The sequence below is a fragment of the Taeniopygia guttata genome, chromosome 4, assembly GCF_048771995.1.
Source record: "Taeniopygia guttata chromosome 4, bTaeGut7.mat, whole genome shotgun sequence".
NCBI lineage: Eukaryota > Metazoa > Chordata > Aves > Passeriformes > Estrildidae > Taeniopygia > Taeniopygia guttata.
In genome coordinates, this window is record NC_133028.1 from 67,629,358 (window position 1) to 67,651,146 (window position 21,789).

The 21,789-nt window shown below is 45.5% G+C and overlaps 1 long non-coding RNA gene across 4 annotated transcripts in view; it reads right to left on the bottom strand.

Annotated features, from left to right (window-relative positions):
- Positions 1–19,503, bottom strand: part of LOC115495091 (uncharacterized) — a 57,092-nt gene extending 37,589 nt beyond the window's left edge. For 3 of the 4 annotated variants that reach the window (XR_012055816.1, XR_012055817.1, XR_005980265.2), the window contains exons 1-5: positions 19,388–19,503; positions 10,244–10,389; positions 9,661–9,753; positions 8,675–8,782; positions 5,420–5,494 (exon numbers count right to left, since the gene is read on the bottom strand). This is a non-coding gene — a long non-coding RNA (uncharacterized lncRNA). Of the gene's footprint in view, positions 1–5,419; positions 5,495–8,674; positions 8,783–9,660; positions 9,754–10,243; positions 10,390–10,946; positions 11,768–19,387 lie in introns of those variants that run through there. The other variant, XR_012055815.1, reaches the window with a different exon arrangement.
- Positions 19,504–21,789: the final 2,286 nt, after the last annotated feature.

A 21,789-nucleotide genomic window follows, 5' to 3' on the forward strand; every position in this document is an offset into this window, starting at 1 on the left:
ATTTGGAACCAGCCCCGAGGTGTGCCCTGTCTCTCAGAGCACTGACAGAAGCAGCTTTAGCCCAAATCCATGCGTGAGTTCAGCACAGGCACGTTGCTGGAGCAATGTGACAGCAGCACCCACCAAGCTACTGCTGCACATCAGCAGCAGGACACAGGCCAGAGCTGTGACCTGGTGGGAGGCCTTGGGAACTTCCCTGGGGAAAGGAGTACGGGCTGGACCTGCAGCATGGCACAGGCAGAGCTGGCTGCTCATTCCCTCTGCCAGCCTGATTTCCCATGGATTCACTGCCCAGCCCACCCACACAGGATCTCAGCCATTACGCAGCTCACTGCCAAGGAGCAGACTGCACCAGGACAGGATCAGGACTGGGACATCAGGACATGGCTCAAAGTTCTCTGCTTCTGTGCAGGGAGGCCAAGCTTCAGGGCTGGGAATGTGCACGTGAAGAAGCACAATGTGCAAAGTGAGGCAGCTGCTGTAGTAAAGGCTTACAACATTTCTATTTGTGTCAGCACAGCCTTATATCCAATTTTATTAATTCTGGTTTTAACAAATCTGCTCAGCTCAAGCTGAAACATTTTGAACTAAATCCACTTCTGAGCCCCTTCCTCTCTCTATCAGATGGAAAGAACAATCACAATTACAAATTTGCAATAATATCAACACCAATCTGTTGGTGAGATTTTAGTGTTGGCCTGCGCATCAGGACATGGGGTGTGACTGCAACAGCTCAGGGATGGCCACAGTGAACAGCAGAGTAAAGGGTGACTTAAACTTCTCTACTAAAAATTTGTCTGGCACCAGAGTGAACAAGGGCTGGTGAAACAAATACTCAACTCAGCACATGAGGAAAATCCATGGCCTGTAGTGAACAGGGCTGGGTTCTGCCCAGGAGTCAGCAAAGAATAAAAGGCACTCCAGAATGGGAGCCAGGCATTAGGCCTGAGAAGAGAAATTTTGCATGACAAAGGAAAAATAAGGATGGAAAGTAAGTACAGAAAGACAATCTTTTCTTAGCATAGAACATTTCAGTATTCGTGCATATTCTATAAGCACACAGCAGCATTTGTTTCTTGACTTTCACTGTTACAGTTGTCCACAGTTAGCTACACCCATAAATAAGACCCGTGAGGAGGAAACAGTGTCAGAAGACAGATAAATTAACATTTGCCCCTGAAATCACACACCTTCAGCTGGAAGGGGAGATGTAGCACACCCACATGCTGCTAACAGCTGCCCTTTTCCTGCCTGGTACCACATCCCAAACCGGACCCCTCTGCCCTGGAGGGAGGAATGGGAGCAGGAAGCTGCCTGGAAGTCACTGGCTGTGATCACCCGGCACAGCAGCTCTTTTCACACCCATCAATGAGGGCTCCTGCCTGTGCACAAACCTTCCCCCAGCCCTCCCTGCACTGAGCACTAAGTGCATTGCAATTCCAGCCTTCCTCTTCCCTGGGAACAGAATGTCATTCCTTGTACATGTCAGGGGTTTGGGCCAACACACACTTGGAGCTTTAGCCTGCAGTAACAGGTAATGCACAAACCCTGCTCTTGGCCAAATCTTCCACACTGAGCAAATCTGACAGGGGAACCTCTGGGGCAGAATGAATGCAAATCAGGATGCCAGTTTATTTTGCAGTCAGTTCTGCACATAACTGGAATCTAATCCAGTTATGGTAAATCGTGAAAATCTTCATGTAAGGCTGAAACACATGTAAATTTCCATTGTGATTTCTTAAACTAAACTGGAATCCAGCAAATGCATCTCAATTATTGTCTGCAGCAGAAAATTCACTTGCCAAGAGAAAATTAAAAATAATACAAGGAACACACATTGCTCAAATGCATTCTGCATCTTAAAAATAAGGTCCCTGGATGCTCTAGAGGCCAATCCATGATTACAAAGGCAAAGTATCTCGGCACAAAGCAGATTATCTGCTCACACATGGAGAAACAAAACAGCGCCATTCAAACACGAGCACGGCCCCACTGGCTTGGAACTTAGCTGCATAAAAATATGGTGCAGTGAAGTAAGGTCAAACCCAGAGGTTTGCCCTCAAAGTACTCCACAGAAACTGTACAGACTGTTCTATGCTGACATTGGTTAGGAGCCATTTGGTTCCAGAAAAAAAGCCAAGGCTGTTTAACTGCAAGACACGAATTTAAAATCCTCTCAAAGGTCGGTGGTTTTTGGTTTTGTTTTTTTAAATTTCACAGCACTTTATCAGCAACTCAGTGTTTTGTTTTGTTAGAGAAAATGAGATGATGCCTAGAAATATAAAGGGATTCCAAAAGCATAGCGAGGACAATAATGTGCAGCTCCTGAGCCTCTTCTTGCAGAACAGAAACTTGTTTTTCTATTGTAACCCTGTTACACAGAAAACAAAACAGATTTGTGAAACCCTCGCTAATGTGTGCGCCTACTGAGCCACTGCCTTTGCCTGATCTATTTTTCTGTATTGCCCTCATTTCACACTTCCTCAGTTCTTTGCCCAAAACCTGCAGAAGCCAAAACACAGCTCCTCAACAGTTCCACCTGTGCCCCCTCAGGCTCTTCCTGCCACCATCTGATTTAGGATCCCACACTGTTATAGAAAGCACATGATGAACATCTGAATTCAAACTCAAGAAACTGAGAAATGACTCTGAAGCGACAATGCAGGACGTGTAGAGCAAGGACAACACTCACCTTCTGTGGCTGTGGGGTGAGCAGCAGCAGGGTGCACAGTCAGAGAAGTGCCCCCCTGCCCAGCACAGTATCTGTGACCATCGCCTGTGGACTGCAGGTCAGGCTCCTTGTTTGTGCAGCAATCCTCACTGCCTCCCAACAGCCAGGAATGGACAGGTCCCAGTGCTAAAAGCATTTCCCAGCTATGGCAGGTCTGTCAGGCAGCACGAGCTGGGCAATACCTTTTAGCCACAAAAGCTCCTGAGAGCGGGAAGTTCACGGCCAGAGCCACAAGCGCGTGGCATCGACCGATGTCCAAAATGCAGCATGGGCATGGTGCTCCCCTGACAGCCAGCAGAACCTGACCCTGCCAGTGCTCACCACAGCCTCCAGGTACATAACACCTGCTGAGCTCAGCTGGGGGGGCTCCCAAAGCTGGGGGGGCTCCCAAATCCAGCCAAGGGCAGATCTGTGGCCTCCTCTGAGCCTCCAGCGCTCCCTGATTCCATCCCCGTTCCATGGAACACTCTCAATATCACTTCAGACTGGATACTGGAATCACTTAGCAGCAATAAAAAAGAAAAGCGCCACAGAATTGAATCCCATTTTGCTCAGCACACATCTCTGAACTATTACCAGTGTGAAATGAAATCTAATGTCTCCCATAGCAATCCCATCTTCTCTGCCCTTTTGTTTTTCTAGGAGCAGTATGATACACTAAATCCATTTGGACACACAACAGCACACGGCTCAGAGCACAGGTTTCAAGAAGAGATTTTCAAATGTCTGTAGCCAGCGCAGCAGGTTGCTTTCAACCCTCACACTCTCACATAAAAATCCATTACTGAAAGCAGAAGGAGACAGTGCAAACACCTCAGTGTGCTGCTTTGGGCTGGGGCAGCTCCCCAGTCCTCCCCAGCAGCTGCTATGGGGCTGGGTTCTGGATTTGGGCTGGAAACAGTGCTGAGAATTTGGGGATGTTTTCATTGTTGCTGGGCAGTGCTCACACAGAGCCATGGCCTTGTCTGCTCTTCTGTAATCCAGCTCCTTTTCCTTAGGTGGATTCTCGTGCTGTACACACAGAAAATGGGATTGAATCGCTGCAGTTTCATCTGATGCCCCTTCGGGGACAGGAACTCTGCAGTGGCACAAACACTGCCAGAAAATGGGACCTGCTGGGATCCCAATGCCCTGACTCTCACAGGAAGAGCAGGGCAGCTGCTCTGGGCTGTGCTATCAGAGGGTGCCAAATGCTCCCTGAGACTCAGCCCTCCTTTCGTGCTTTGGTGATGCCACCTCCTTCTCCCAGCCCACATCTCCTGTTCCCCAGCACTGGAGTTTTGCTGGAACAGTGCACACAAGGCAGGTGACTGATGTGCAGAGCCAGCTAAGTGATGATGTGAGGGCAAGTGAGGATACAGCGTGCCCCAAGGAGGGGTTCTGGGGGAGGATTTCTGCACTGTCAGTCACTGAGAACAGATGCAGCTCATGGAGCTCGGGCAGAAAGCTCATCTGATTGCTCCTGGCCAAGTTTAGATGATGGCCAGTCAACAAAATGCGATGCCCAGGAGACTGTGAAACTAAACCCTCTGGAAACATGTCCAGAGAATAAAGCAAGTGTAAGGCAGCACTGCACTAATAAATCAGCTGAGCCCTCAATGTAACAGAGTCAGATTTGTGTGCAACGAGGCTGTTTGACCCGTCTGAGCGGCCTGTCAGAGCTGTTCTGTCACACTAACACACATAATTACTTGCACTGGGCAAAGTACAGTCAGCTGCCAGGTTTTCTCAAGTTTAATAAAGCCTATTACTTCCTGCAGTCTCTCTAGGTAGCTGCCTGGTCCAATGTCTTGTTGGATGGCATTTTTAACTCCTCACTGTTATTTCTGGAGTTCCAAAAATGTCACAAAGACAGGATCTGGCGTTGGGAGCCTTTGACGCAGCTCATCAGAATTACAGACTGACTGGTTACAAACTAAAAACTCCTAAATAAAAATAAAACACTGTTGGGAGGGAAGCTTGCTAAATATCTGCACTGCTGATCTTGCTCAGTCAATAACAATGGTGTATGAAAGATGCAAATATCAAAATTTAGCAAAATAAAAGCTAAAGCTACTTAAAATAAATCCCTGTTCTGCAGACAACAACAGGGAATATATTATTGATTACAAGGCAGCTAATTATTTCATGGAAGGATATGTACACAGGTTTTCTCCATCTGACTTTCAGACAGAGTCTGCCAATCAGTGCTGGGCCAGAACACGAAGCTTTTGCTGGCATTAAAGAGCATCTCATGGTGCGGAGCAAGGCAACATTTGGCAACAATAACATGACCACAATCTGTCCTCTCATTCATGCTCAAAGTTCAGCAGAATCCTGCAGGAAATTGTACTTCCACCATTTTGTTTTCCCTCTGTAACATAGAACTGCTTCTTGAACGAAAGCACTGAGCCCCACTGCCCAAAACCACTTTGGATGGGGAAATGGAAAACTGCAAAACTGTGAACTGAGTTTCTCCCACTTTTAGAATCAATGGCAAAAGGCACGGTTCAAGCAAAGGGAATTCCCATACTAAGGCAGGGATGGAACAGGCTGGCCAGTTTGGCACTGAACATCCAGAAGCTCTGCCCACAAGGGGAGCTCCCAGCCCCAGAGCTGAGACAGCAAAGCCCACACCACATCCCAGCCTGCAGAGGCTCCATCTCGGGCAGGGGAGCTCCCTCTGCCCACTGCTCACCCTGCACTCACCTCTCATTCTCCACATCCCAGGTGACAAGAGGGCTTTTCTCTTTCCTCAGATGGATTTCCTTTCTCCATTATTTTCTTTAAACAAACAACAAAATCAAGAAAATGAAAATCAGTACCAAAAAGAGAAAGCGAGTTCTTGTTTTCTAGCTCAAACACAGATTGGAGGATGCAGAGTAAATGTCTGCTCCTAATTTTCCCTGATTAGACTTGAGCTACTAATATTAACAACCACTGCAATTTGCACTTAGTTCCCTGGAAGGAAATTTCACTCAAAGTCATTCATCTTTCTTTAGTTTTTCTGTTTCCACAGGCACTGAAAACAGCAAAAGAAGGACTCCTGGGGTGAGGAACAGATGGGTGAAAGGACAGGTAGAAGGTGCCTTTCTGCAGTGCAGGTGGGAGGTTCATTTCTGCACAGGTTCTCTCCCTTTCCTGGGCCATGTTTCCAGGAGACAGATGTTCCAGCTTCATGTATGGATTTCTGCAAATGTATCATCTGGGTAAAAACTTCTTGTCACCATTTATATATTAATCATATCCCTACTGCAAACAAAGGTCAGAAGCTCTTAGATGGAAAAATATTGTTCCCCTGGGTAGAAAAAGTTAGCCCAGCACTAAAAGCCCTGGGTTTTGCTGCTTCCCCCCAGGCAAGGCTGTGTTTGTGTCTCTCAGTCGAGGTGTATGGCAGACACCCATTTCATGGCATCTACAGGCTGTGTATGTTATAACAGCATCCTCATGTCAAAATTAAATTTGTTTTGTGAGACACTGCCTCTTAAAGTGCCTTTAACACATAAATGTGAAGGGAGACTATTAGCATGGCTGTTAGGCCATAATAAAGGATGTTCATGACTTGTCTCTTAATTGTGCTTTTTCACTCATCCTGTGGCAGTACAATTCCCTTTTCAACCACAAACCATGCCCATGACATACATATAATGCAGTAAAACTGATGTACATAAGAGGAATGGTTCACATTAACCTGTGCAATTGAATCAGAAGACAATGCAACTGCAGACAATTTGTAATTCAGGGAGCCTCAGAAGATTTTGAAAGATCCTGTTGCTGCAGAGAGCTCTGGCTGTTTGGTTTATAATTTACAGCAGACATGTTTTCTATAAAACTTGCAAACATTAGATAAATGTAGGTGTTGGGTTTGATTTTTTGCCCTAAATAACTCCTTACCCTTATCATTACAAAGGCTGTTCTCCTACCCTTTTTTACCATGTCATATTGGCACACAGCTGTTGAAATGGGGACAAAAATCAAGATCTTGTTTGTGTTGGCCGTGGTTTGTACTTCCATGACAAGCATTGGCCTGCTTAGGTAAGACAGAATCAGTGACTGAATTCAGTAACATTAATGATTTTTCTAATAAAAGAAATCAGTCTTCCAGACCAGAGAATACCCTGTTAAAGCTGGAAATGTTCGGGGAAAAATTAGAATGACAGAATATTCCCTGCTGTTGGAATTTGCCTTGTCCTGCACTTATAATTGCAATGCAGTAAGTTGTTCCATACACAAATGTTGATAACTTTGTTTTTCTCTAATCTGAATAATTTCATATTGAACTGAAGCAGTAATATCCTCATGGGAATTGGCTTAAAGCAATGAAGGGAGATTTTACCAAATGTTCTCCAAGAAAAGCTGATGTTTTGAATAGAGCTGGGAGACAGGCACAGCACTGAACCAGATATTCCAGGTTCCACGTGGTGCAGTCCACAGAGACAAACCAGATGTTTAGCACTACTGCTGATACACTTGTGTCCTTGGAGAATTTTGCCATTTATTTGGAAAACATTTTATTAAAAAAGTCAAAACCCCCAGCACATCAGCAGCATGTGGTTTGTTATAGCAAATGTACAACCCAAGGTGTTGGAGAATATCAGATTTCTCTTTTAAAAAGAAGGGCTTAAAAAGCATTCAAACAGTTCAGCTTTAAAAAGCACAGTCTTTGTTATCTCAAATAGGCCGAACTGCTGCAGCCCAGCTATTTCTGAATAAAAGCAGGTCATTGGTGAAAAGAGGAGATTTGTAACAGCAGCCACAGTGCAAAAGAGACTGTCAGATACAAGCAGCCATGGGAATCATGTGTGGGGTTTTGCATGATCCAGAATAGCTCCCACAGGATAAGATGAGGAATATGGGGTTGGACTTTTCATGCTTTTATGCTTTTTGTTCTCTGTAAAGACAACAGCTCTGAATTTTGAAAGAATGAACTTATTTTCAGCTGGCTAAAGATACCTACAGTTTTAAAAAGTCACTGGAATTGGGTGTTCTTGAGTCTCCAGCCATCTTTTAAACAGACCAAAGCAAACCACTGGCACTGCAAATGGGTCTCAGTGTCACCAGAACAGAAGGACAAAAGCAGAGGCTCTGGCACTGGCTGCCATCACCCAGCAGTGACACTGGCTCCAGGGCCACCAGCCAAAGCCATGCTCTGTCCTCACCTCCCACCTGCTGCCTTTCTCTCCTTGCTCTGGAAGCTCACTGCTGTTTGCCAAAACCCCTTAGCCCAGCCCACTCCATGGAGCACCAGGCTGGAGGGAAGCTCCGAGAATTGCCCCTGTGGGAGAGAGGAGGAACAAGGACTTTGCTGCTGGTCCCCACTGTGCTGCTCTGAGCCCAAACTGAGCTACCCTGGGTACCTGTGGTGCCTCTCAGCCCCTGCCAGCCTGAGCAGCCCTGGGTGCTGTGGCTGGCACACATCTCTGCATGGGCTGGACACCACTGCACTGCTTTAACCACGATACGCTGGAACACGGAGCAGGGATCTCAATGGCCTTCAGCTGCTAACCTCGGGAAGCAGCTTGAAAAATATTATTATTGCAGCTGTTAATAGCTTCCAAAAGGATCACTCCCAGGGCTGCAAGAGCTCATTGACTTCACACAGACACATCCTTCTCCGAGGTTAAATGGGAATGGTTTGTGACCACACAGTTGAGAGCAGAATTACCTAATGAAGTGCACTTGCCTGAGCACAGCCAGCTCACACAGAGCTTTCATGCAAAGGTAAAAAGGTGCTTTTAATGTGAAAACCTGCTTTTGTTCCCAGCTTGGGAATGTTGATGGGAAATTGTGCTCCTAGGCTCTGGGACACGTGTATGCATAAATGCACAGAGCTCTGCTAGCATTTGCACCATTGTGGTCTCAAGGGGGAAGAGGTCTGAAAAACAAACCTGGTTTTACAATGGACAGAAATTAAATTATCCAAGTTTGAGCACGTTAGTAACAGTGACAGCCAAACAGACTTACCACGTTAAATCCACTCTGTTGAGAGGCTCCCCATGAAACAAGGCACAAAAGCCAGAAGGAGGCACCTCCAAGGCAGTACTGCAGAGCTGGGCACTGAACCTCTCCACCCTAGGGATGAGAAAAGAGGGCATTAGGCTCCAACATTTCAGGGGGAACTGGAGGGAAAAGGTGATGATGAAGCGATGGACAGCGCAACATCCATGGTAGCTAACGTGATGATAAATTCATTTATTCTCACACCATAATTCCACATCATATGGAGACATTAAAAAATAATTCCCCTGAAAAATCTCAACTGAAATTTCAGGTGTGATTCTTTTGACTTTGCCAGCAATTTCTCAAGTAAGCTCTAACAGCAAGGCAGACAATATTTTTATACTTTCACTAGATCTGTGGAGTATCTTTCTGTGCATAGTGCAAGCTCTCTTTACTCTCTTCCTTTCTCTTCTTCTCACAGGTGATACTTCACTGGAATATCAGCATGGATAGAAGTTAATTTCCTTCCTAAGAACCACTGGTGGCTCAATGTGCTCACCTCTTACAAAAAAGAGCTCCCAAGTGTATAGAAGAGAAAACTGAAGAGAGACAATCACAGCTGCCCTGGAGAATAAGATTCATGGTCTGCAACAGAGCTTTCACATGATTCTCAACTGCACATTATGAGAAGAAAGAATAAAAAAAGACAAATATTTATGTGCTTCTCACCCTCTGGGAGCCTGACTCCCAGTCTGACTGACAAATCCTCAGAAATGCATCTCAAGAGCTTAGTGAACCCCTAAGACCAGCTCTCCTGCCTTCCTGCATAACATGAGCCACGGAATTTCACCCAGGCATTGCTGTCTCCATACAGAACGTGGTCTGACTAACAAAATTCAGCATTTCTGACTGGATAACTGCCAGCCCCCACCTTGAAAGTGTAATCAGATTGGATTGCCTACCAACAGCCAGAACATTAGCCAGGAAAGATCCTGCTAAGCAATGCTTACCATTTTAGATTTGTATTTCTGGAGTTTTTTCATCTCTTATTGAGCTCTTGAGAACAAGTAAGACATGAGCATTATCTTCTGCATCTTTTCCCACTATGCAACAAGAAAAAAAAAGTATTAGCAACACTCTAATGAACTGGTACAAAACAGAAGATTCATACATGATTGTCTATGCTCAAAACATGAGGCAGTGAAATACAAAGACAAAAGAGACATCAAGTGAGTATTATCATTGGATTAAAAAAAAAAAAAAACAACAAGCAAACCCTTCAAACCTGTTTGTTAAGCAATGCTGTTTTGGAATACTCTCCTTGCTGTTCTAATTGCTTCCCCACTGGGAGGAAGGTGGAATGCATGTGTTGATTAGACTAAAATTTCCTTCTAGAAAGGCTGTTTGACTTCCAAGTAACACTGAAACACAAAAAGCCTCTCTTGATTTACATAGAAACTACTCTGATGAGCAAACCTCTCCCCCTGGCAATAGCTGAACAAGGCAGGCTGTGACTGAAGCTCCTCAGCTTCCTGCTCCTTCCCCTGCTCACACACTTCACATTCTGCAGGGAATGTGGGAATGGCTACTCACCATCCAGTTGGGCAGAAAATTCAGTAACTTTTAAGTATTCAAATGTCCAGTCTCAGCTTCTTAACATTTTGCTTCAGCAAATACTTCACTGTTGATGACAGTGAGGGGAACTGGCAGTGTTTGTTATCTGCCTTCTTTTAGTTATTCTGTGAAGCTAAAAAAGGAAAAATGTTTACTGGTTCATAGTCAGTTTCCATCTAAAAACTGAATGTGATTGCATTTTGATTTTACTTGGGATAGATCTCTGACAGAAAATGCATCGTTGTTTTTAATTAATCCATTCAGGGACCCTAACTCTGCACAGAAGCTCACACTTTTAATGTAATTACTTCTAAAGGCTTTTTTCAGCACAGCATGGCTGTCTCTTCAGATTACTTATTATGTTTCTTTTCCTCTTTAGTCTTTGTTGGTGTAACCTCAGCTTTAAGTAGTGAATTCCACAGGCAAGGCTGCCTTGTTCCCTGGGAACCCTCTCTGCAGAGGGAACTCAGCAGCTTCCCTCCCTCCTCAGAGTGGGTCTGTCCAGCCCAGAAAGGGCTGCCAGCTTGGGGCACAGGCACAGAGCCTCTCCATCCTTCCTCCTCTTGCTGAAGCTCTGTGTTTGCAGGCACCAGAGGCAAAGCTCTGTCAAGAGCATTCCCTCAACACCACAAGTGTAAAAAGAACCAGCACAAGTCTCTGGTGCATCAGCTGCCACACTCACCCAGGAACCATTCTGTTCAATATTTAATCCTGAGCTTCCTTTAGCAGCTTGCTCAATTATGGGATGAAAGAAAGAAAGAGAAAAAAAGGGAAGAGGAAAAAAAGAGATACAATTAGCCCAGAGCTCCCATCACCACCCTTGAGAAATCAAAGCTTTTTATTCTCTCCCACTCATTCCACTCATGTTTAGCACTCCTGTGTCAAATACAGCAGATTCAAAAGGAGTGATGAGAAATACTTTCCCTCAAGTAGCCCAACAATTCGAGTGCTGTTGTGAATGGAAGGAGCTCTCTTGGCCTTAGCTAGGCTACACACAAGAACTAAAGCAACACACTCAGCGAGGCAGGAAAAATGCCTCCCTCATTCCCTGCAGATGGTGACAAAAAAGGTACAAGGGCTCAGCTCCGCACTCCAGGAAAGGCTGTTGGTGCCACGAAGGGGAGGGGACACGTCTGTGCTGCTCTCAGGAGACAGTGACACTGCCAGCCCTTCCCTTCCTGCAGGGAAGGCTCTTGCACAGGTCAGTGACTCAGCTGTTAGGGGTGAGTGGTGCCACCGAGCTGTTTGTCACCCACAGGCTGATCAGCCCTGGAGCTGGGAATGGAGCACCTGGGCAGGGACACACGGGCACGGCTCCCTCTGAGCACCGTGCAAAGGAGCAGCTCCATGGCTCAGTGCCCATCACCCGCTGGGCAGACACAGGAACCCCTGCCAGGGTGAATCCCTCTCTGCCTGCTGAACACGCACAGGGAGCTGCTCCTGGAGCAGCTTTTGCTGCTCATCTCCATCTTTTGCCACAGAAGCTGTGGCTGCCAGAGTGAATGGGCTCTGGTTAGTGCAGATCACATCCCACAACCCTTCCCAGCTCCTTCTGGGCTGGCACGCCCCATTAGTCTCCCAGCGTCACAGAAAGGGATTTAAACCAACACTAAGGAGAGCAGGGATGAACAGGCAGGGAAGCACACGGCTGCCAGGGCAGCCACTGCCACCATGACACACACATCCACTGTGTGTCTCCACTGGGCCTCCCCTAACAGTGGCTGGGAGTTGCACGGACTCCATCCCATTTGGGATGGGAGCTGGAGATGCCAACTGAGCCTGCCCTGCCCACTGTGGACAGCTCTGAAGCCACTGACACCCACAGGACCTTGAGGCCTCAGCTCCAAGGGCACCAGTGCAGCTCTGCAACACCAGGCTCAGATGGAATTGCTCATGCTGGGACAAACCAGCCTCAAAGCTCCTCCATTCCCTGGTCACTCTTTGTACCTCTGCCGTGTCCTCCTTAGCCCTGGATGCCTTCTCAGGGATGTCTGCACCTTCTGCCTGATCCTGCTGGGGCTGCTTCAACTCTGGCTCGACAGGAAAGCCCCACAGCCACAGAAACTCTGCAGTTCAGGCCCTGCCTGAACCTCTCTTCCCTCCAGCCCAGCAGCGCTGCCCCAGCCCTGGGTGGCAGCCCTGGAGTCTGCAGGGGCAGCTGCTGATTCCAGGCTGTTCCTGCTGGATCAGGACTGCCATGTGCTTCCCTGCTGTGCTGGCACTTCTGCTGTCACAGAGCTCTGCTGCTCTGCCTCGCTTCCCACAAATCCCCACTGCTGGCTACACCATCAGCTTAGCCCAGTGCTTTCTTCCAGCTCTTCAATATTTAAAAAAAGCTTCTGCAGGGAACAGAAAAATGTAAAGCAATATTACAAAAGCAGGCTTGTAGCAATATTTACAGATTTACAGAGTTAAAGGCTGTTGTGCCTCTGGGTTAAAATCCAGGGAGCACTTACTGTTTGGGCTGCTGTGTTCCCACTGACCCATCCAAACGCTGCCAGCAGGGATAGAAGGGAGCAGCCCAAGGGGTGGTAAAAGCTCATTGCAGTGGGTGAAGGGGCAGCTGCTGGGCACCCCAGGTGCCATCACCTCCCACCACCATCCTGCCCCAGCCACAGCAGGAGCACTCCCACTTATTTGATTTCCAGGCACCAGGCATGAGTTGTTAACTGCTGCCACAAACTGATTAGACACAGAGCAGCTCCAAAAGTACCAGTCTGGGGTGACAATTTTCTGTCCATGTGAAACCTGACATCTTGGGGAATAAATGGTGCCTGGACACATACAGGCATTTCATAGCTTTTGGATATCAGCACCAACAATTATTTCTGCTTCACTTACACTTTTTGCGGGTTTTAAATATTTAGAGGTCAGCTTGTTCAACGATTTATTTTACTTGATTTTTGATATTTGCTTTTTAACTGTCACACCTTCTTTGTCACTGCTTCAACAGTCTGAGACTTCACATTTCTAATTTACTGAGAATCTATAAAGGGGTTTTGTGCTGGTTCTAATACACAGATTCACTCACCCCATAGTAATTTTCTCACCTTCAAGTCCCATTGACATGCCCTGGTTACAGTGCTCTCCTCAACAACTGCTCAGGTAGCCTGACTCTGGTTTTCTAGAATAAAACCCCAAACAAACCACACCTAAAACCTAATTATTTCTGCACATTTTTTCACACCAAAGGGACTTTGGGTGTACAGAATTGGTGGCACGTGGCTCCTGAGCTCCCTTTCCATTTTAGGCATGCTGCATTTCTGCTTATTTCCTAGTAAAGCATGCACTAGTAGCTGATTTCCTGGCTGCAACCCAACACTTGCACTGATCTGCGCTATATTGCAGTCTGAGAGAAGTCAGCATTTCAGCCCCACCCCTCTTACACCCTCCTGGTACTGAAATATGGAGGGGAGAGACTCCAGCCTCGAGGGCTGGCCGCTCTCCTGCAGGTGCATAAATCAGCTCCCAGTACTGGGGCTCTGTGCCAGCAGGACCCTGGGATTTATGGGCTGCAGACATGGTTCAGGTGCAGGGCCAGGCTGAGAGCAGAGGCAGCTGTGCCCAGAGACAGCAGTGCTGCAGGATGGAGCTATGCAGACACAGCAGTGCTGCAGGATGGAGCTGTGCCCAGAGACAGCAGTGCTGCAGGATGGAGCTGTGCACAGACACAGCAGTGCTGCAGAATAGAGCTGTCACAGCAGTGCTGCAGAACAGAGCTGCTGCAGCAGGAGGCCTTGGGCACTCAGGGACTGCAGCCCAGCTTTTAGTCAGGTGCCAGAGCACTGACTGAGAGCTGCTGACTTTGGCCAGTGCTGTCTTTGTTGCAGCTCCTTGGCCACCACCATCACCCACACAGCAGCTGCCCCTCACACACCTCCCCAAATTGCTGCTGGGCTCTACAGCAGCAAAGGGCAGAGGCTCTCACAAACAGCTTTTGATTAAAATAGAAAATGACATCAACTTACATGAGAATATATTTCAGTGCTTGTTTGATATTTTGTTTTTACTCTAATAAAAAGGCAATCATAATCTCTCACAGATTGTTGCTCCCCCCAAAAAAGCAAATCACAATATGCACTGACTGCAAATGCCACATTTAAATATTCAGCACAGCCGTACTTGTGGAGAGCTGAGAGAAAATTCCCCTGCTCTCTCTTCCTCCTCATTCAGCAAATCAGGCAGAGGATTTTGAACATAAATTCAGAAAGTATTTTCATAAACAGAATATTTCAGCAGTTAAGACTGAGGTTTCAAGCAGTTCTGTCTCTCCATACAGTCTCTTCCTATGCCTTGGTGGAAATAAATGAAAATCTTAAGATGCTGCAATAATCTCTAAGAGACAAAACAGATGGAAAAAATAAAGGAATAAAGTATCTTATGACTAAGATTTTGGTAACACAAACCCAATGCTTCTGTTCTTTACCTAAATGTTTAGACTTGCAGCAGGCAAAAGCAAAATTTTTTTTTGTTTTGTTTTAAATATGCGGCGTGTTTTATATAGAGCACGCTTTTCATATTAAGAAAAGAAAAAATTACACGGGAAAAGTGACTCAAATAAAAGAAAATACTTCAATATTATTCACTGGGTTTTGCCAAGAACCCCCAGAAAGAAAGCAGGGCTTACATACCTGTGCAGACACGGCAGTGCCCCAAGGCTGCAGCCACAGAGCCCCAGCCTCACCCAGAGTCCTGAAGGGCTCCTGGGGGAGGGCAGTCCCCAAGGGCTGCCACCATGGCCAGTGCTGTCACCATGGGCTGTCCCCAAGAGCTGCCACTATGGCCAATGCTGGGCTGCTCGAAAGGAGCCTGGAGCAGCACCAGTTTTTATTCCTTTTGCTACCTTGTCTCCCCATTACACAGCTTACCTGTGTTCTCTTACCCAGTGGCCCTGGTTTTGCCATCCTGATTCCCCCTTTTTGGTATTTGTTGGACATTTTCTCCATCACCTGCCACAGCAGCTGCCTGAGCCCTCATTTTTTATCTACAAGATTTCTCCACTTCTCACACTGTTATTTTGTTATTGCAGCCACAAGTGAGGGTTGGCCTGGACAGCTTGGACATGACTTGCTCTTTGATTTCTGGGTGGTTCCTGCAGCTCCCTGTGTCTCCACTCCGTTTGTGCCACTTGGTGGCCACGTACCTGGCACTGTTTGGGTCTCAGCAGCCTCTCCCGCTGCTGTCCCCAAACTCACAGCCAGGGCAGGTCGGGGGTGTGCCTCTAATGGGTACCACGAACTTGCACTGAGATGGATCCACTTGCTGAAGGAAATAAGACTAAAAAATAGCAAAGTACCTACCCAAGGATCCCTGTGTGACCTCAGACCTACAGACTGAAATTCCTGCTGGATGTTTAAAGAGATGCAGCCAATACCTTGAAAGAAATGGGTTTTAGGGAACCTGTTTTGACTAAGAAGTGGAAAAAAAAGAAATCAGAATTAGGGCCATGAAAGTCCATACTGATATATAAGTAAAAATGTGTGCATGTTTGCATGTAAAATCATGCAGCTTAAAAGCACACACAGCTTTGGGGATCTTTGGTTTTAATCTGTTCCAAGTTATGATCGTCAAATTGAGTTTTCCATAATTGGTTTTAGCTGAGCTACAATGCATTGAATTTAGAAACCTTAAATCTTCTTCATCTTATGTTGTTTTTTGGAGATGAATATCATAATACATTTCATTTCATACTGGTAACAAGTGCAAGACTTGAGCTAAATATTTACTGTTAGAAAAATGTAATGCTTTTCTTTTTGAAGCACAGCAGCTACAACATGGTCTGTAAATGTTTGTCCTTTCTACTTCAGTACTAATAACCACGTTTTTATGACCTCATCCAAGAAACCCACAAGAAGCTGGCTGTTCTTTTTCTATCGTGTTTGTGCCCTTTACATCATTTCCTACCTCTAATAACTAATGATGATAGGTAATTACTTAACAGATGGCAAAAGCTCTTGAACTGCTTTTAAGGACTACTGAGCTCTGCTGCATTTTGGGAGCATTAACTTCTGTCACTTTCCATCTTCCTCGGGTCATTCCAGGTTTGTTCAGCCATCATTAAGTATTCAAGGGCCTGAGAGTTTTGTGGTTTTTGAATTCAGAACTGGGGGTTAGTAACATGCTCCTTCACAGCATTGTTATTTCAAATTCTTCTCTTTTATGAGGCCACTCTTAACCCTGAGAAACCAGGAGCCCTCTCTTCCCCCCATGGGATGAGCACAGCAGCCCAGGCAGCCCAGGGCGCCTGACCTTCAGCTCCCACAGATGCAGATTCTCTCTCCTGCAGCCAAAACTGCCACATCATTAACAGGAGGCTGGGGGAAAAGTCAAACCTTAAAACTTAGAGGGGTTGGTCTCATTCATGTCCTTAGGCTGCATTTACATTTTGTCCCGAGTTTCACAGGAGAAATTCCACAGCAGAGAGGGCAGAAGTGAGGGATGGAGTTCACAGCTGAACACACACAAGAGTGAGTGACCCCCTCCACACTTCTCCTGCACTTTGAGTAAGTTGCACTTGAACCACAATAAGTGCTGGCCTAATTATTCAAGCTCCACTGTACAGCACCAGCAACTCTGCTGCTGCTTTTCCAGTTCTAGCAGCTGTTTGTCTGGCTCTGGTGGAAATGCTTATGAGGAGCTGTGGCTCAAGACACAAAACTGACTCAAAAAAATTTACTGTGGAACAAATTAGCAAACACTATGTCTAGAAAAAAATAAGGCATTTTTATGATTGCTGCTAAATAAACTCTTGAATTTTGCATGAGGCTGTTAAGTTGGAAATAATACACAAATAAAGTCAGTGTGATTTCTTCAGCTTTAGGATCAAACAGCCCTCCTGGTATACAGCTGTAGTTACAAGTGATTAGGTTGCACATTTCTCATCTGATGCAAAGAGCTGCACACACATCACTGGACACACCACAGATGAGCTCTGGTTAAGTGTGCCCAGAAGTGTGATTCACTGCTAAAAATAAATGTTCATAACTGATTTGGTAGTTAAAATGAAATGGGTAGGTAATATAACAAATGGATTCTAAAGCAGAGGTTGTGAAACCTCAGTTTGAAGTGAATATTGTAAATGCCCTCTCTGTTTCTCACCCTCCCGTGTCAGTGTGAGCTCACACTGCTGCACTGCCCATCCCTGAGTGGCACTGCCACCTCCTGGGCGCTGGTCAGTGACCACTGCAGAACAAACAGCTCTGAGCTCAAGTGACACACTTGTTCCACAGCTCAGAGAAGCACATCAGGACTTGCTGATTTCCCTTGGCACAGCTCTGCAGTGCCTGAGCACAGGCATCAGCCACCCATTGGTGTGCACCGAACCCCAGTGCCTCCTGCAACTCTGCAGTTTTAGTTGGGATTGAGAGGAAAATGATCCTGATTTGCCCAGTGAGAACCCAAATGTGCCCTCAACTTGTACTTGGTTCAATAATCTCCAGCACATGTAGCAAACTGCTGTTTGGAGGGGATTATGTTCACACACAGAGTGACACCTATAATCATCACCATACAAAAATGGACCCCCTAGGTATTCATTCTTGATATATTAAACACTTCCCTTGCAATTCCATTGGCATCTGACATCACCGTTCCACAAATTTAGAGTGTTGCTGAGTTGTTTTGTACCATGGTTCCTTATAATTTAGCAAGTCTAGGCAGGTACAGCTGATTGTATGAGCCATTTGCATTTTCTGCTTTTCTACAAGATAACAGATACTACCTAAAAACTTTTAAAACAGCACTATCTTTGCACAGCTTAAGAAATTGTTATGAATAAGCAAAATCCTTGGTTATGTTACACTCCAAATTAGCCTGGGCTTTACAAGAGTTTGCAACAGATAAGGGAAAAGAGTGAACAAAATTGACAACAAACCAAACACAAGTCTGAGAAGGTTCCATGTGAGAGGAAGCTCCAAAAGTGTCCATGCCTGAAATGCAAGGGAGAGAACTTGTGCCCCAAAAATTCTTCCAAGTCACATTTTTTCTTTTTAAATTAATCTCAGAAATAATTATTTCTGTATTTTACATATGCTGGCGAATCAGGCAAAATCATATCATGAAACTGCATAAACAGGAGTTAGATGTAATGTACATTATTCACTCTTGCAGCCTGAGAAAAGAAATGTAGTCCCTCTTACATATCAGAATTTTAAAACAGAAGACAGATCCTTTCCCTGCCTGAAAAAATGTACAAGGGGTGTTGTGTGGAAACAGAGTTCTCCTTGTGCTCCTTGAGCCCTCCAAAGTGCACTAAAAGCCAGCACTTGGCAGGAGGCTCCTGAAGCTGACAGGACCAAACCCAGGAGTGGTCAATCACCTCAGTTCCAGGCTGTGATTCCCAGTCCCAGCAGGAGCCCTGAGCTCATTCCCAGCAAAGCCCTGCTGCCATCATCCCCAGAGTGCCAGGCCACAGCACAGCCCTGCAGCATTCCAGCCTTACCACCCTGGAGAAAAGCCAAACATAGGGAGGAAACAAAGAAGCACCTCTGGTTTAATTAAGGCTGAAAAGCCACACGTTACTGCTGATATTTGAACTAATCACAATGTAAAATTATAATTTGGTAGGATTTTTAGATTTGCTGCAGTGTCACAGCTCTAGCAGAAAGCATGTACAGGAATGTGTTCTCAAGGTTCTTGGCTAATGGATTTCTGCATGTCTTTACCATATTTATTTGGATTGAAACAATAATATTAGAACTGCTTCCACAGCCTCTGGGAACTCCAGCACACAACTTGCACTACAGCAAAACTCTCTCACTACTAAAACAGGACCTCTGGCAATTTGTAGTGTATTTCAGAAGGCAAAATAAGCAAGGTGATGTTACCAAACATGACAGCAGGTCAGTCTGGGGACAGGTCAAACACTGAGCTGGAGAAAGCATTAGTAAACAATCCATATTCCCATCACCTGTGCTGCTAAAATTGGTTAAAGCACTGCTGGAATTCACCTCTGAGCCAGAAGTCTAATTTACTCTAGAGAAGATAAGGGAGACACCAACACTTGACTGGCAGAGCCTCCACCACATGTTCCAGGACCCTCTCCCCACACCAGGCTTGAAGCAGACTTGGATTTGCTGTCTCCTTTCCAGGACTCCTGGGAAGGGAGAGCAGGGGAGATCTCACCTTACAAAGAGCTGGCTGCACTCCACATCTCTGGGCTCAGGGGCCTCTGGAGTTTGCTGGTACAGAAGTAGCCAGGGAGAGCTAGGACAGGTCCTGGGGGCCATTTCATCCTGAGAAGGGAGGTGGAGATCGAGTCAGGATTCAGGTGGTTTAACAGAAATGGGAGTACAAGGATGGCTCTTTTTCATCCTCTGGTTGGAGCCAAATAATGCAGCAAGAGGATCAGGCCAAACTCAATAGACCCCATTAATTTTTGTCCTAATGACCACTCAGGAGTGAGTGTAAGGAAATACTTAAATAGTGCTGCTGCGGAAAGGCATCTGAGAAGAATATTAAGCACTGCTCCCAAAGTACAGTGAAAGTCTGCAAATCTAAATGAGTTTGATAGAAGACTGCAAGACTGAAATAAACTTTACAGCATTTATTCTTCATCCCAATAATCCTCACCAAACAGCCTGTCAAGCTTCTGCAGATTGGGAGGTTAAGGAGAAGAATAAAATGTGGTAGTAATAATATCTGTTTCTTATACATTTTTATACTCTTTTAAATTATTTTTTTAAACTTGACTCCACTCTAGTGGAAGGAAAAATAATTAGGAAAAGGAAAAAATCAGCTTAGGTAAATGAAGACCTGATGGTTAGGCAGCAGCTGGGATTCTGATGGTCTGGTGCACAAACCTACACGGCGCCTTCAGGAGCTCCACAGAGGAGCCACCATCTGTAGCTGTGGAGCTCAAGGAATAGCAGGATGAGAAATAAAGGATGGGAAGCAAAGAGAACTCATGGTGTTAGGAGTTTACCCCCTTTCCTTTCTCTGTTTAATTTTCTAGGAAAGAAAATTTAAAAAGAAAAGATTGGAACAGATTGTCATTTATTCTGGCTGGGATTTTTCACAGCTAAAAGGAAATGTTTATAAAATGTACAACTTTATTGTTGCTGTGTCTGCACCAGCACCACAGTCATCTCACTGAACTGCAAACAAGTGCATTTACATTTAAAGAAGCCATCTTTCTTATCCTGCTGGTGTGATATAACAAGCATTTTGGAATAAAATGGCAGTGCTTTATTTCTGAGCACCTGTGTGTAACTTTACATCCCTAACTCTTAGTCTGTACAATTAATACTGTCCATCTGATGAAAAGGAAACTCTGATTTTACTGGCAATAACAAATAAATTTAGATCAGGATAGCACAATATACATCTTTGAGAAAGGTCCCAACTATGGATGAGAATTTCTTATTATAGGAAAAGGTTTCTAAAACCTTATTACTGAAAAGAACAGTTATCTTGAAAAAAAGGATCAGACAATTTTCTTTAAAGCTCAGCCATTATGAAGTGTGTTTGGGGTTTTTTTTAATCCTTGGAAATCCACAGTCTCCTCTAGCAGCTTGGAGCTTTTTTCTCTTTATATTAAGTAAGGACAGATTTTCTTACTTACATAAAAAGCCAGTGGAAAGAAAATCCTGCTTAATTCTTCACAGCAGATCTCTGAGCACAGGCTTGCACAGAGCAACCCTACATTGCTCTGAAAAATAGGAATGGAGTTCTGGGTGCAGCTTACAGACTTGGGCTCTGCTCTAGAGAGGTACCTTAAGCAGATGAAGATGAATTTTATTAAGCTAAATCCTTTGACTTCTGCCCTTGGACTTTGGAACAGGTTGAATGTGATTTCAGGAAAGATCACATCCGAGCTTTGGACTTTCAAAGAACTGAGAAAAACACACCTGCCCATTTCAAACCTCTCTTTTTGGCCTGGGAATGCAAACCATGGCCTGTGCCACCTTGTGAGCAGAGGAAGGGGCACAGGGACACACCTCTGGAAACAGCTGGAGAAATTTCAGGTGTCTGTGCTGCTGAAAATAGCAATACTATTTGCCCAGTGGGTGCTTCATTTTCCTTGGGCAATGCTTGTTCTTTAGCTGCGTCTGGCATCTGATTCAGGAACAGGAACTGCTGTGTGGCTGAGAGGTGTTTGAGGGAAATCATGGATGGCGATTTGGGGAAAACGATGGATAACATTCTTCAACCATCTACTTAAGGTGGTTTTTCCTCATTAAACATCTATCTCAGGCAAACTGAGTGCACTGTGTAATCTTGCAGCTATGCAAGTAAAATTCCCTTTTGGAATAAAACCACATCTCTTAAGTTGCCTGTAGAGGCATGAAGCCATCTGGATTGCTGGCTTTATTTTGGGGAAGACAGAGGGACCAGGAGGAGGAGTGCACAATCACTGTAGAGACAGCTGCAGTCTGGCTTTCCTGGAGGCTGGGGAAAAAGAGCACAGGCTCTTGAGCCTCCTTCCTGCAGGGAAGTGCTGTCTGTGCTGCCTCCTATAGACCTTACCAGTAAACCCAGCCACATTTCAAGGATTTGCATTTCAAGGATTCTGTTTGGTAACACCA